The sequence below is a fragment of the Mustela lutreola genome, chromosome 5 (genome assembly GCF_030435805.1).
Source record: "Mustela lutreola isolate mMusLut2 chromosome 5, mMusLut2.pri, whole genome shotgun sequence".
NCBI classification, from domain to species: Eukaryota; Metazoa; Chordata; class Mammalia; order Carnivora; family Mustelidae; genus Mustela; species Mustela lutreola.
Window position 1 is genome coordinate 4,285,400 of NC_081294.1, and position 13,062 is coordinate 4,298,461.

Sequence of the window (13,062 nt, forward strand, 5' to 3'; positions counted from 1 at the left end):
TTTCTGTCTTCCTCCCCCAAAATGATGAGGGCAGATATCATGCATGTTTTATCAATAAGCACCCAAATCTAATGCACTGTGTCTAGAGAAAAGTAGATTCTTAAATTTATATGTAATTTAATTATGTATATAATTAAATTATTATAATATATAATATAATATATATGGTATTATATAATTATATAATAATTATATATGATTATTAACATAATTAAATTATATATATTTAAGAATCTACTTTTTATATATAAAATATATAATTTAAAAAAAATCTACTTATATATATTTTTATATATCATATGTATACACATGATATATATATAAAAGATTTTACTTGTTTATTTATTTGTCAGAGAGACAGAGCACAAGCAGGGGTAGCAGCAGGCAAAGGGAGAATCAGGGTCCCCATTGAGCAGGGCACCTGATGCAGAACTGGAACCCAGGACCCCAGGATCATGACCTGAGCCATAGGCAGACACTTAACTGACTGAGCCACCCAGGCTTCTTGAGAAAAGTAGATTCTTAACAAACATTTGGACATATGGGTGTATTATTTAATGGATGAATGGGCCAATGGATGGCTGGATTAGTGGATGAATGGAAGGATGGATGGACGGATGGATGGTTGAATGGATGGATGGATGGATGGATGGATGGATGGATCAGTGGATGGATGGATGGATAGATGAATGGATGGATGGCTGGATTAGTGGATGGATGGATGGATGGATGGATGGATGGAAGGATGGATCAGTGGATGGATGGATGGATAGACGGATGGATGGATGGCTGGATTAGTGGATGGATGGATGGATCAATGTCTCGATACAATAGTTTCTTGAACTGAGAGGAGTTTTCAACCAGGTAACTTTGGCTTTCACTCAGTACTTAGATTCTATAATTCTCTAAGTCTGAACATGTTAGGAGAAAATTTACTTCCCACTTTAACTTCTGAATGACTGCTTAGCACATCCGCACCTACTATCTCTTTAATTTAATACCACTGACACAATCAGAATAGATATCATTCTCAGTTTCATTATTAGGAAATAGAGCCTCAAAATCTAGTTTGAAAAGAAGGACAGAACTCTTGGATTTTAATTTCCAATTAAATATGTTTGTTGTATATTAAGTCTTGTGCATCACCCACCAGGCTTGAACTGCATGCATATACAAGTGTCCATAGCATATGTGGGCCTAACTCCCAGATTCTGGTTTTAAAAACTAGAGGTGAGTTTATACTGAATTCTGAAGGCTAGACCCAAGCCCAGGGAGGTCTGTGTGTGCAGTGAGAATATCAGGGTCTTAAGTGACCTGGTCCCAGGACTACTACTTCTTCTTCTCTTTCCATAATCTAAGAACACTAATGCTACATGATAAGAATGAGAGGGAGATAATGCATCTAAACTATGTAGACCAAGGAAATGTAGTTCACTAAACAGTTCCAAGTCTAAAACTGGTTTCTACCTAGGGAGGGCCAGGCTCATGGGTCTCGACAGGTGCACTGGCATCCTTAGGGCTGCTGTGGAGAGAAGAGCTGAACCATTCATCCCAGGGAGGAGCACTGTGAGGCCCAAGATGGGGAGACCTTGTCTACACCAGCAGTCGGCCTTCCAGAGGCCATATTCATTCCATCCCTTCCTTCCTCTGAAAACCCTTATGGCGTGTCTACATGTGTCAGAATTAAACTCCACTCCACGACTTTTACTTTGTGTTCTCTTTCTCTGTATCTTACAGGATTAAAAAAAAAATTCATCTAGGAGTCTTTTTTTTTACTAGGAAACACAACCACTAACTTCTGTTTGCAACAAGACGCCTTTTATTGTACCTTTGAGGGGAAACGGTCCTCAGATCCTGCCTTTCCAGTGAGATGTGGATGAGCCCTCCTTCCCCTGGTGAGAGAGGAGCCTCTCCTCCCGTCACACCCCTTTCTCCAGGCAATGCCAGCTCGTTTGATGACACCCGATTACACTCAGCTTTGTTTCTCATGAGGCTGGTGTTTGTATTCCAGGAGTCTGCACCTTAATTATCTTTTGTGACTACAACCCCTTTTGGAAATTTGTTCTGTGTCGTCAGATTTAACCATCTGCAAGCTGCGACCAGAGAGGCTGAGCAGTCTTGTCATTTCCCTTTTATAGAAAATGCACCACAGAACAGGAGTCAGCCCTGTAGAGGAATAAGAGTGACCCAAACCTCACACGTGGACTCAAGGGTTTTGGAATGTTTATTTTTTTGTTGTTATTACTTTGGTGTTTGCTTTCCAGAACAAACCTGGCTGCTAGGAATTATTAACTAGGATAAATTGTTCCCCTTAAAACCTCCTGGTGAAACATATTGACCAAATCTTCTTTTTGAATCTTGTTTGTAAGTAATCATTAAGGATTTGTTTCACTATATTTAAAGAAGGAATAGGGGAAGAAGGAGGTGGAGGAGGAGGAAGGGGAGGAGGAAAAAAGAATACGTCTTAAATTTCTGCTTAACCAGCAAGCTAAATTGGCTTATTTCAAGTTCCTCTCAGACCTTTTCCCAAGAAGCATCATGAAACCGGCTGTCTGGCTGTAAGTTTCTAGAAACTTGTTCCTGAGAAGGTCTTGCATGTAATGGCTCTGGAAAGCACTTCTATTTGGATGAAACCTGCTCTGTGGGCCACACAGACATGTGACGGAGAGTGTGGGGTGCTTACGCACAAGTGTGGGGCTGCTGTGTGTCCACGAGGACTTGCCCACAGCAAACACCAATCATGTCTCACGTATGTGGAAAAGGAGCACCGGGCATTTGGCTGAGCTGACTGAGGACATTTTGATCTTAAATATCATCTCGGTATGTCCCTGAGCACCGTGAGTTCTTCGTAGAACAAGATGTGGGTATCAGACAACCCGTACTCGGATGCCCAAGGCCACACAAGAGACACATTAGAAGGACCTTCAGCAAGGACCGTCGTCATTGTTGCTGTCATTACGAGCTGCATCTTACCTACTTCTTTGCCTTAGATCAGATTCCCAGGACACACTCCTTTGTTGGCTTCTCTGGGCCTGATGTGTGGGACCATGGATGATACGAGAGCAGGACCCACATTAACAACAACAGAGAAGCTTCCCTGTGCATATCTGAGATGATGACTGTCCACAGCAGCACTCCCTGTAACAGGCACTGGCTGGCCTCAGAGACAGGATGCTCCGGGACAGTGGCTGGGAAGACATGGCCCAGCCCAAGAAAAGATGCTGGATTCCATGAGCTGAACATAATAGCAAAACAATCTCAGTAGCAACCATCCTCTTTAATTATAGGAAGCAACTCTTATTTGACCCCCACTAATTAGAAAAAAAATTAATTGCTTAGACCAAAAATAGTGATTTGGCAGGATACCAATTATCTCTGTTGGTAGATGCAAATCTTGCCTAGAGGCAGGTAAACAAACTAAGCTGTCTTTTAAACTCTTCAAGCCTTTAAAATTTTTTAATAATTAATGTACAATTGAACAGTTTGATAAACTTAAGAAACAATCTATTTACTTTGAAGTTGTGTGATAAACGATCTTCTCTTTTTACAAAGCAAATGTGGCTCTGCCAGGGAAAACCATCAGCGTGGACATTCGTCTACAAAAACACAAACTTCCCCTCACCTGTGACGACCCAGGATGCAAGCCTATGGCCTAAGTGTTACACTCACACGCTTGCCTTGGTACTGGTGAATGCTGCCGACCAAACGGCAGATTCATCCAAACCCTGCCCTTCCGTCTCCAGGCTCCTTAGGACAGGGACCAGTTTGCATTACTTGTGACACCTAGGTTCTACCCATCTGCTTGACCCTCTCTTCATCTGTCTTTCTCTCTATCCCCCCATCTTTCTAGCTAAGTATCTATCGAGTTGTAATTTAAACTAATGAATAGACGAACACAACGAAAATCGAGAGATCACATGTGCTCCGTAACATGATCAGAAGTATCGTTCCAGGTTTTTGGTTTTTTTTTTTTTTTTTTTTTAATTTCAAGAAATTTGTTTACCCTTTAACATTCAGAGACTCATAGATTCATTGAGTCAGGAGGCCTTCTGCAATCATTGAGAAGAAAAACAGCCACTCAGAGAAAGAGAGAGCTTGTCCAAACGCATATGGATTCTTCATGGCTTATTAGAACTGGGAACTCATTTTATTTTATTTTTTATTTTTAGATTTTATGTATTTATTTGACAGACAGAGATCACAAGTAGGCAGAGAGGCAGGCAGAGAGAGAGGGAAGCAGACTCCCCACTGAGCAGAAAGCCCAATGCAGGACTCGATCCCAGGACCCTGAGACCATGACCCGAGCCGAAGGCAGGGGCTTAACATACTGAGCCACCCAGGCGCCCCATGGGAACTCATTTTAACTTGACCGTCTTGCTTATACTAATTTCAATGGTGGATCACTCACCAGAATTTAAAATTAAGCATCATTCTTCTGTTGTAGGAGAAAGATTTCCTATTTTCAACTTGATTTCCATGGCACGAAGCGGCTCGGGTTATCTGAGAAAGGTTTCACATTGTTTCTCATGAACGCATCCCAACCCAGGTGGACAGAGTAAACACAGGGAAGCAACAGAACATCTGACCCTAGGAGAACACAGAAGTGGGCAGAAGGGGTCAGCCCTGACGGACACAGCAACTCAACTCATCCACGGAACGTCTGCCTGCCTCCCGCTCCATCCTCTGTTGTTGACACGGGAGAAACCTGAACTCTTCTGGTTTCCAAAGCTGGGATGGTCTTTCTTTAATAATTGAAAACCATTATTTCTTGGATAATGAGGTCCCTCGCTCATCATTATTTTATTCCTGCTTCTGTTTTTCTTTCATAATATTCAAAGATCACGAGTGATATCATCTCATTAATTGTGGCTGGCAAGAGCAAATACTCAGGATGGATAATCATGATCACTTTGGCTCAGATCTCTGGCAGAATATGGGAAATTCTGCCTGTAATTCAGAAGTTTCTGTGCCGTGGAGATCATGCGGAAAGCAGAGCATAGAGTAACACAAACGGTGCAGAATGGCTGTGGCTGACACTTGTCCAAATGCCTTTCAGGGGCTCTGGATGGTCTTCCTGTGCAGAACATAGGAGAGAGGCTTTCAACAGCCCCACAGTGCCTGTGACGTGGGCAAGGCTCCCCAGCTGGGAGAGATGGCTCAACGAACACGCTTCCAAACACTGATGGCTTCACTCCCACGTGCAGACTCTGTCGCTAGCTCCTCTGCAGGGATGATGGCTAGCAGGGGGGATGGGTGCCTCAAACACACGGGCTCCGGGCAGCTCTCTCAACCACATTTATTAAAACGCAAAAGTATAATCTGATAAGTGACAGTTTTAGAAATAATTTTTACTCCACCAACAGGAACGATCTGCAAATAGATAGTTAAGTTTACACAAGCTCGTCCCCCACTGTGTGCGTTGTCAGGCGAACAATTAGCAGTGACATCTCTTGGATTTGTCATGGCTGAGCTAATCGCGAGACAAGCCCTGTTAGCAGGCCTAAAACTCTCCTCAAACGTGAATACAGCAAAACACCTATCACGGTAAGTAAGAACAAAATATCTCTGAGCTTCATACGAAACCAGGTAATGTGTTCCCCAGAATAAAACCTATCATTTCAACTTCACACGAACTCTATAAAATTCATCTGACATAGTTTTATCAACTACAGTGAGGCTGGCGCAGGGTACAGTTGTCTGTAGGTGTTCATGGTCCAAGCTGGTTGTTGAATCAATGGAATGTGCAAAAGCAAAGACACCCCTGAACCAAGGTGTCCACATGACTTTGTCCAGTCTCCCATTTCGGAGGCCGCGACAGTCTGTGTTTAACGCAGACAGTAATACTTGGATTAGTAGATCACCTTTCTTCTAAGAAGTGTTTTCACCTTGTATATGATTCTTCGTGTACTGTCTGTAGAGAGAGCTTTTCTCTCTTTTCCATCTAGAGGCATTTTGTCACCCTGATCTGATCTGTCACCATCGTAAGAGTTCCTGCAAGTTCTGTGGCAAGGGGTACATCATAATTGGCCTTTCCGCATGGGTAGTTCATATACTCAGCTCCTAAGCGATCCCAGCTTCCCTTTCTGTGGCTTTCCAGAGACATGTGCTGGAGCAGATAAAAGGTGTGCATGACACTTGGTGCCCCGCAGAGGCTCCAAGCCTGACTAAGAAGACGCTGCAAGAAAAAGACAGAGAAACGGGGAATCAACGATGCAACCGTCCTGCAGAGAAACAAAGAGAGCCGTGATGGATGGGCCCGGGCGCTCTCTCTGCTGCGACACTTCCCTCCATTCCCGCGGCAGCAATGTCCCCGTGAACGTATGGGCACCCTTTTGACCTCCACCAGGGCCCTCCTATCATCATGGTTGACATTAGAGAAGAACACTTTACAATATCATGATGTGATGTGATTTACACCCCTGGAGGGAATGGAAGCGTCAAAGAGCTCTCACCCAACGAAAGGCTCCCGGCTCTCTGGTTTCCTAAAACGATGCTTCTCTCTTCCCCGTTCTGGGAAGAGTAGCCGACATCACATGCTGGTTTGTACATTGAGGTGAATCCCTCTGGCTTTTAACAGTACTTTTTAACTCCTCCAGGAAGACTTCAGAAAAATTTTTCATTGTGTTCTTGAATTCTGGAAAACGTGGATATGTGTTATTTTAAATCCATTTCTAAACAGTCTCTCGGTCTGTTCCACCAGATTTCTGTCCTTCGGAAGGTTCCCAGGCACGAAGTGAGAGCAAGTGCACAAACATACCCTTGATCTCCACCACCCGTGACAGGGCTAACATCTCCTGAGCCCGTTTCCCGTCTCCCTCGTCCCTCCCAGTTGGACAGACTTTGCAACGGGAGGATCCAAGTGCCGAAGCCTCCCTGAACCCACCCTAGACCTTATGTTTCTGGCCTGGGTTCACTGGCCTAATTAAAAAAAAAAAAATCTGTCATTGTGGCTTCTGTAAGTTTTAAAGCTTTTCAATATTTACATTTCTTTTTGACCTCAGAGAGCTGAAGCAACACATTCTATTACAGCCGCGTCTTTTCCACTGCAGACATGGGAAGTAAGCCTTTTCCATGGGGACCTTATGTGTAATAATGAAGAAATGTTTATCTTTCATGGAGTGAATGATTTACTGCTAAGAGGAAAGCAATTCACATTCTGCAAGAACAGGGAGGGCTCTTTAATTTTGCCGTTCACGTGGTGGATGATTCATTACGATCCTTTTGTTTCCATCTTAAATTTTCCTCTCACCACTGAGGAACATGGGTTCTGTAGACCTTACAATTATGGAGATAGTTATTTTATTTTATTTTATATTTAATTATTACTATTTTTATTAGTCACGTTAGTCACCATACAGCACATCGTTAGTTTTTGATGTACTATTCAGATTCATTGCTTACATGTAACACCCAATGCTCCGTGCAATCCGGGCCCTCCTTAATTACCACGCGGCCAACCTACCCCCCACTCCTTCCCCTCTGAAACCCTCACTTCGTTTCTCAGAGTCCACAGTCGCTCATGGTTTGCCTCCACCTCTGATTTCCTCCTCTTTATTTTTCCCTTTCTTCTCCAAATTTCCTCAAGGCTATTCCTTATGTTGTACAAGTGAAACCGTATAATCGACTTTCTCTGTTTGACTTATTTCACTCCAGGTCTTGCATCAACATGAATGGGACTGAAGGAGGTAGTTATTTTAGACTTGGGGGGGATAGCTACAGTGTGCTTGAGTCGAACTGAAAGGAAAAGTCCAATCGCTCAGTCATTCGTGCATCTACAGGACAAGTCCCCGCATAGCCCTGGCACTTACACTGCATCATGAAACAGCAGGGCGCTTGTCAGTGCTCCCAGCTCTCGGGGACCGATGTCCTTTCCTTAGGCAGCAATGACTCCCTGTACATGATCCTGTCCTGTGTTGGTGAATATATGGTTGCATCGGAGGGATGCTGGGAGGGCTTGGAGGGCCTCCTGGTGATCAATATACCCCAGAGAATAAGGATATGACCATCTCCATTGGGACAAAGAATCAGGCAGACCCTTCCCTGACCCCAGATATGCAGTGACCCATTTAGAGGCGCCAGGTAGAGGTATGGCTACATGGGAAACCTAAAAGAGCCATTTCCTACAAAATAAAAGTGGACATGAGACCCAAGCAGTTCACTTTTGTAAGCTATCATTCTAGTATAAAGAACGTGGTATGCGTTCTTACTCTTCCCGCTTAGGGAAAGACCCTTGGTCAAGCTGAGGTGGGAGCCACAGCAGGGGGACTGTCCAAGGGCAGGCTACGTGGCTCTTATGGCCAAGGACAGATCTATCAGGCTGGTGACAGACCGATGCCACTTGGGGTTTGGGCCAGATAGGGGAGCCCATGGTGCATCTCCCTTCAGGGCCTCCTAGAAAGGGATGGGATATGTCTTGCTCCTGCATCATCATGAGGGGCAGGAGCTCCAAGTGTGTGCGACTATGGGCCATCTGTGTCCCAGGTAAGCCCGGGGGATCTTTGCCAGTGCCTCTGCACTGCTGGAATCCGGGGGAGCCGGCACGTGCATTCCAGGCCCTACCACAAGGGGTCCCGGACACTTCGTGAAGTGAAGGGGGAAGGGAAAATACAAGGTCAGTACTCCTTACAGCAGATGGGGTCAGAGGTGCACCGGGGAAGCTTTTCCCTCTAGAATACAAGAAAGTTAGGGCCAGGAACCAGTTTCCACCTTCAAGTGAAGACAGAAGGTTGGCTAGTGGCAACAGTACTCACTATTAAGGAACAGGGGATTTTGTTTAGACACCATTCACCCTCTGCAGCTAGAAGCCTGCACACCACGGGAACTGCTGTAGTCGTCCATGTTTCAATGCTGAAGTGGCCGAGATGCCTCTTGCCAGCCCCACCAGGTATACCTTCTCATCCACACCAACGTGCGGCAGTCATCGCACCCACTTCTAAGCTCACACCCATACAGCCTGGGGCCTTCCGTGTATCCTGACAGATTTCCACAATGACCCCTTCTTTTATTTATTTATTTACTCGACATATAATGTATTACTTGTTTCAGGGGTACCCATCTGTGATTCATCAGGCTTACACAATTCACAGCACTCCCCATAGCTCATACCCTCCCCAGTGTCCATCACCCGGCCACCCCATCCCTCCCATGCCCCTCCCCTCCAGCAGCTCTCAGTCTGTTTCCTGAGATTAAGAGTCTCTTAGGGTTTGTCTCTGTCTCTGGTTTCATCTTGTTCCATTTTTCCCTCCCTTCCCCTATAGTCCTCCGCCTTGTTTCTCAAATGCCTCCTATCAGTGAGATCATATAATTGTCTTTGTCTGACCTGAGCTGAAGGCAGAGGCTTAACCCATTGAGCCACCCAGCCCCCTGAGATTTCGTGGGGTTTTGATGCTTGCCTAATATCCCATTGTATGTATGTATATATACCACATCTTCTTTATCCATTCATCTGTTGATGGACATCTAGGTTCTTTCCATAGTTTGATTATTGTGGACATTGCTGCTATAAACATTGGGGTGCACGTGCCCCTTCAAGTCACTACATTTGTATCTTTGGGGTAAATACCCAGTAGTGCAATTGCTGGGTCACAATGACCCCTTCTCATAGTCGTTTGTTTGGGTAGAGCTTCATGAGTGATGCAGTGTCTCCGTGTCTGTTCTCTGTGTCCAGCAGTTCTGACATATGGAACCTCTCCCAGGATCAGGTGGGAAGAGGGACTCTGGTCTTCAGCCACATGCCAAGTGCCAGACCCTGGGATCACCAAAAGACCCCCCCCCCCAAATCCAGCTCTCCCTAGGGCTCTAGCTCCTACAACCATGTCCACCCAAACTCCAAATAGTAACTGAGTGGCTTGAACTCTCGTAAAGATTCCAAAATGGGGAAAAGCTGAACAAAGGAACACTTACAAGAAGTTGCACCAATGCCTTAAGAACATTCTTTAGGCTGAAACAAAAACAGATCTTCAAAAACTCTCCAAATTAATAATGTTTGATCCAAAGAGAATGCAGCCTCTTGTTCCCACTCACTTTCATGTGTAATCTCTTCCACTGCCCTCAGCTTTTTTTCCTCCCCCCGTGGATAATTTCTATTTGCAATGTGTGTTTATGTGTATTCTTTCCACTCATCATGGATTCCCATCATGCTTATTATTTCTCCTCTAGTCCCAAACTCCAGACGATACGACACAATTTTCAAAACACTTGCAGTAGCGAGGTCCGGTTTCCACAGCAAGAGGGTGAGCCCCCCCCCCCCCCCCGCCCCGGGGAGAATGGAGAAAACCACCAGGGAGCTGCTGGAGGATCTCCTCAGCTTTCCCCGAATTTCTGGAGTAGCTGGTCCTTCACCTTCAGCTCACATCTGTTCCATGAGCTCTGGAACATTCTGCCTTGAAAGCATTCTCTGGACACACCTGCACTCACTGGTGTGGTATTTCTCCTCTGCCCTTGAAGACTGATGTTTTAAAATCCCAGCATCTTGTAATGTCAGGAAATCAGAAGTCTGTAACCAGCCGTTTTTGTGAAAGTATTTTCTTAGCCGACTTGAGCAGAATTCAGGAGAGCTGAAATTATGTAGGCGCTCTATCTAAGCACAGCGTCAAAAAGGACGGCATCTGATTCTTGAAGCATAATCCCAGCTACAGGAGCTGGAAGGCAAACTGCCCCAGGCTGAGGACATTAGGACGATGTGGTCTTCTGTGACAGGGTGACAGCCCATTCTCGGGCACACATGAGGGACATGAGTGGGATTTCGTTGCAAACCAGACCGAAGAGAGAACACATGGATCCGTTCCAGTTAAAGCCATGAGTGTGCGCAGAAACCCAAGGCCTTTTTCCATCTTTGTCTTCCCCAAGGTTCTCTGACACTTTCCACTCTTGCTCTGGGGTGTGGTGCCGGAGAGGACCAATTACGGCCCCATGAATTTGAGCACACCAAAGGTCTCAAAGGCTGATGAATCCAAGGGAACAACCTAAATGTCAGGGCTCCTAGGCCCGATGTTATCCCCCTGTGCCTACACTGACCTGTCTGCTGATCAGAAACGTCTGCTGGCTTAAGAGAAGGCATTCAAGCTTGTGAGTGGTATCTCTAGGCACTATCACACCTGGGCCCCCTATTCAGCAAAACCTTATCAGCGGGCAGGAGACGCTCACCATCGGCACCTAGAGGACGGCAGCAGTATTGCTCACTCCTCCTTGAGACCATCGGTCCTCCTTGTTCAGTGCAAGTGGAGGGACTGCGATGGCTGGTGGGTTCTTACAGTGTGGTGGGCAGGGGGCTGTGTGGCAGATTGTCAATATTTAGAAGGCCCACAGTGCATTGCCACCCACCTGTGCAGCAGCAGCAGCAGCAGTCTTGATGATTGGCATCTGTCCTCTCCTAAACGCTAGCGTCCTTTGAGATGCAAAATCGCCTGCTATCGTTGGAGTATCAGCTGATTATTTTTAAAGCTATGTATCTCTTGGCATCTCTTGATTTGTTTTAGAGTTCGTCTTGATGAATAATTCCTTAGGGAGGGAAAGCAGAGAAATAGAAAAATATTTGCAGTGTTGAATTCTGTAAAATGCCTCATAGCGCTCAGGAGAGATCTGCAGGTCTAAATTGTGCAAATGAGTTTAATTCCTGTTTAAAGGGCTTCCGTTTAAATCCTCCCCTTATCCCTAAAGCAAGCTAAAATTACCAAAGACATTTGGGGAATTTGAAATGTAAAAGCCTTCTTAAAGAGAATTTCTGTTTGCAATAATAGAATTACAGAGAAACGGAGAGAGGGAAGGAAAGCACGAGAATCAAGACATGAATCCCGTACATACAGTCGTACTGGTTTTTGTGTCTTCACCTCAGATGAGACGCCTTGGATTGCAAGACATCACCGCTGAAGAAATTCGTTTGGATCCAAGAGGACAAGCTAGACAGGCATCTAGAGAGCACCACCAGAATCTCACTTTTAATGATGTAACTGCAAATGAGAGTAGGTTCGTAATTAGGAAAGAAAACAGATGGCGAAGACTTACTTGAAAGTGTTCATTAAAATAACCCGCACTGCCAAGTCACCGCTCCTCGCTCCGAGGCTGCTGCTCGGCTGAAATGTGCCACATTAAGACGAGACGGAGGAAGCGATCACTGCAGTAGGGAACAGAGCATCATTGTTTCCCTGTCCTCGGCCAACTCACCGATGGGTGCTGTGCGGGGCATCAAAATGGTTATCGACCCTCCAAAATGCTTCACATCCCTGGTCAAAGGCTCATGATCTCTTAGCACTGCATCTACAAGTGCTGCTTCCTGGCTACCTGCCGACCCCCCACTCTCTCCTCTGTGGCCTCCCCACCCCAGAGTGTGGGCTGGACTCAATGACGGGCTTCTGACCAGAACAGCAGGATCCCCAAGCCCCGGCTTCCAAGGTGGGTCCCTCCAGAGAGGCCCAGGCACAAGAAGCCAAGGCCAAGAAGCCAAGCCACACCTTGGCTGCAAACTTTGGAAGCCTTGAGCCAGAGAGACCTCATGAAGTCCCCTGCAGACCCCAGCCCACAGCAACGGTGGGGTAATAAAAGCCATGTGAGGTGCTGTGCCACTTCTCAGGCAGCGAGGAAGAACGGACTCTATCCAGAGGTGCAGGGTCTCCGATTCCCAAGGCTTTCTTACTTCCAGGTACTCAGTGGGCAAGTGACCCATTTACTGGTTTTTCTTTCCTTTTCATCTTATGTAATTACTGTGGAGCAGTGGGTTTCTGGAATTTCAACATAGGATGAAAGACCTTGTCAAAATATTCAATCGTAATACATTTGGTTGAACTTTTACACATAATTAAAATGTCAAAGTGATCTTCCAGAAGAGTAAAACAGACGGGTTATCTTTAGACTAGATTGCCAGGAATCACGTGTTGCCATATCTCCATGGTGGTGGGTGGCTAGAAGTGCACGTAGATGTTGAACGTCGCATCTGTGAGGACGGCCCGAGCGTGTGGGTGGGTGTCCGTGCGCATACACAGATAAACACAGAGCTATTCCCAGGGAGAACGTACCGGATTGCTTGGCTGGACTTGCTTCATAGAATCTGTATGAGTCACAGGTGGA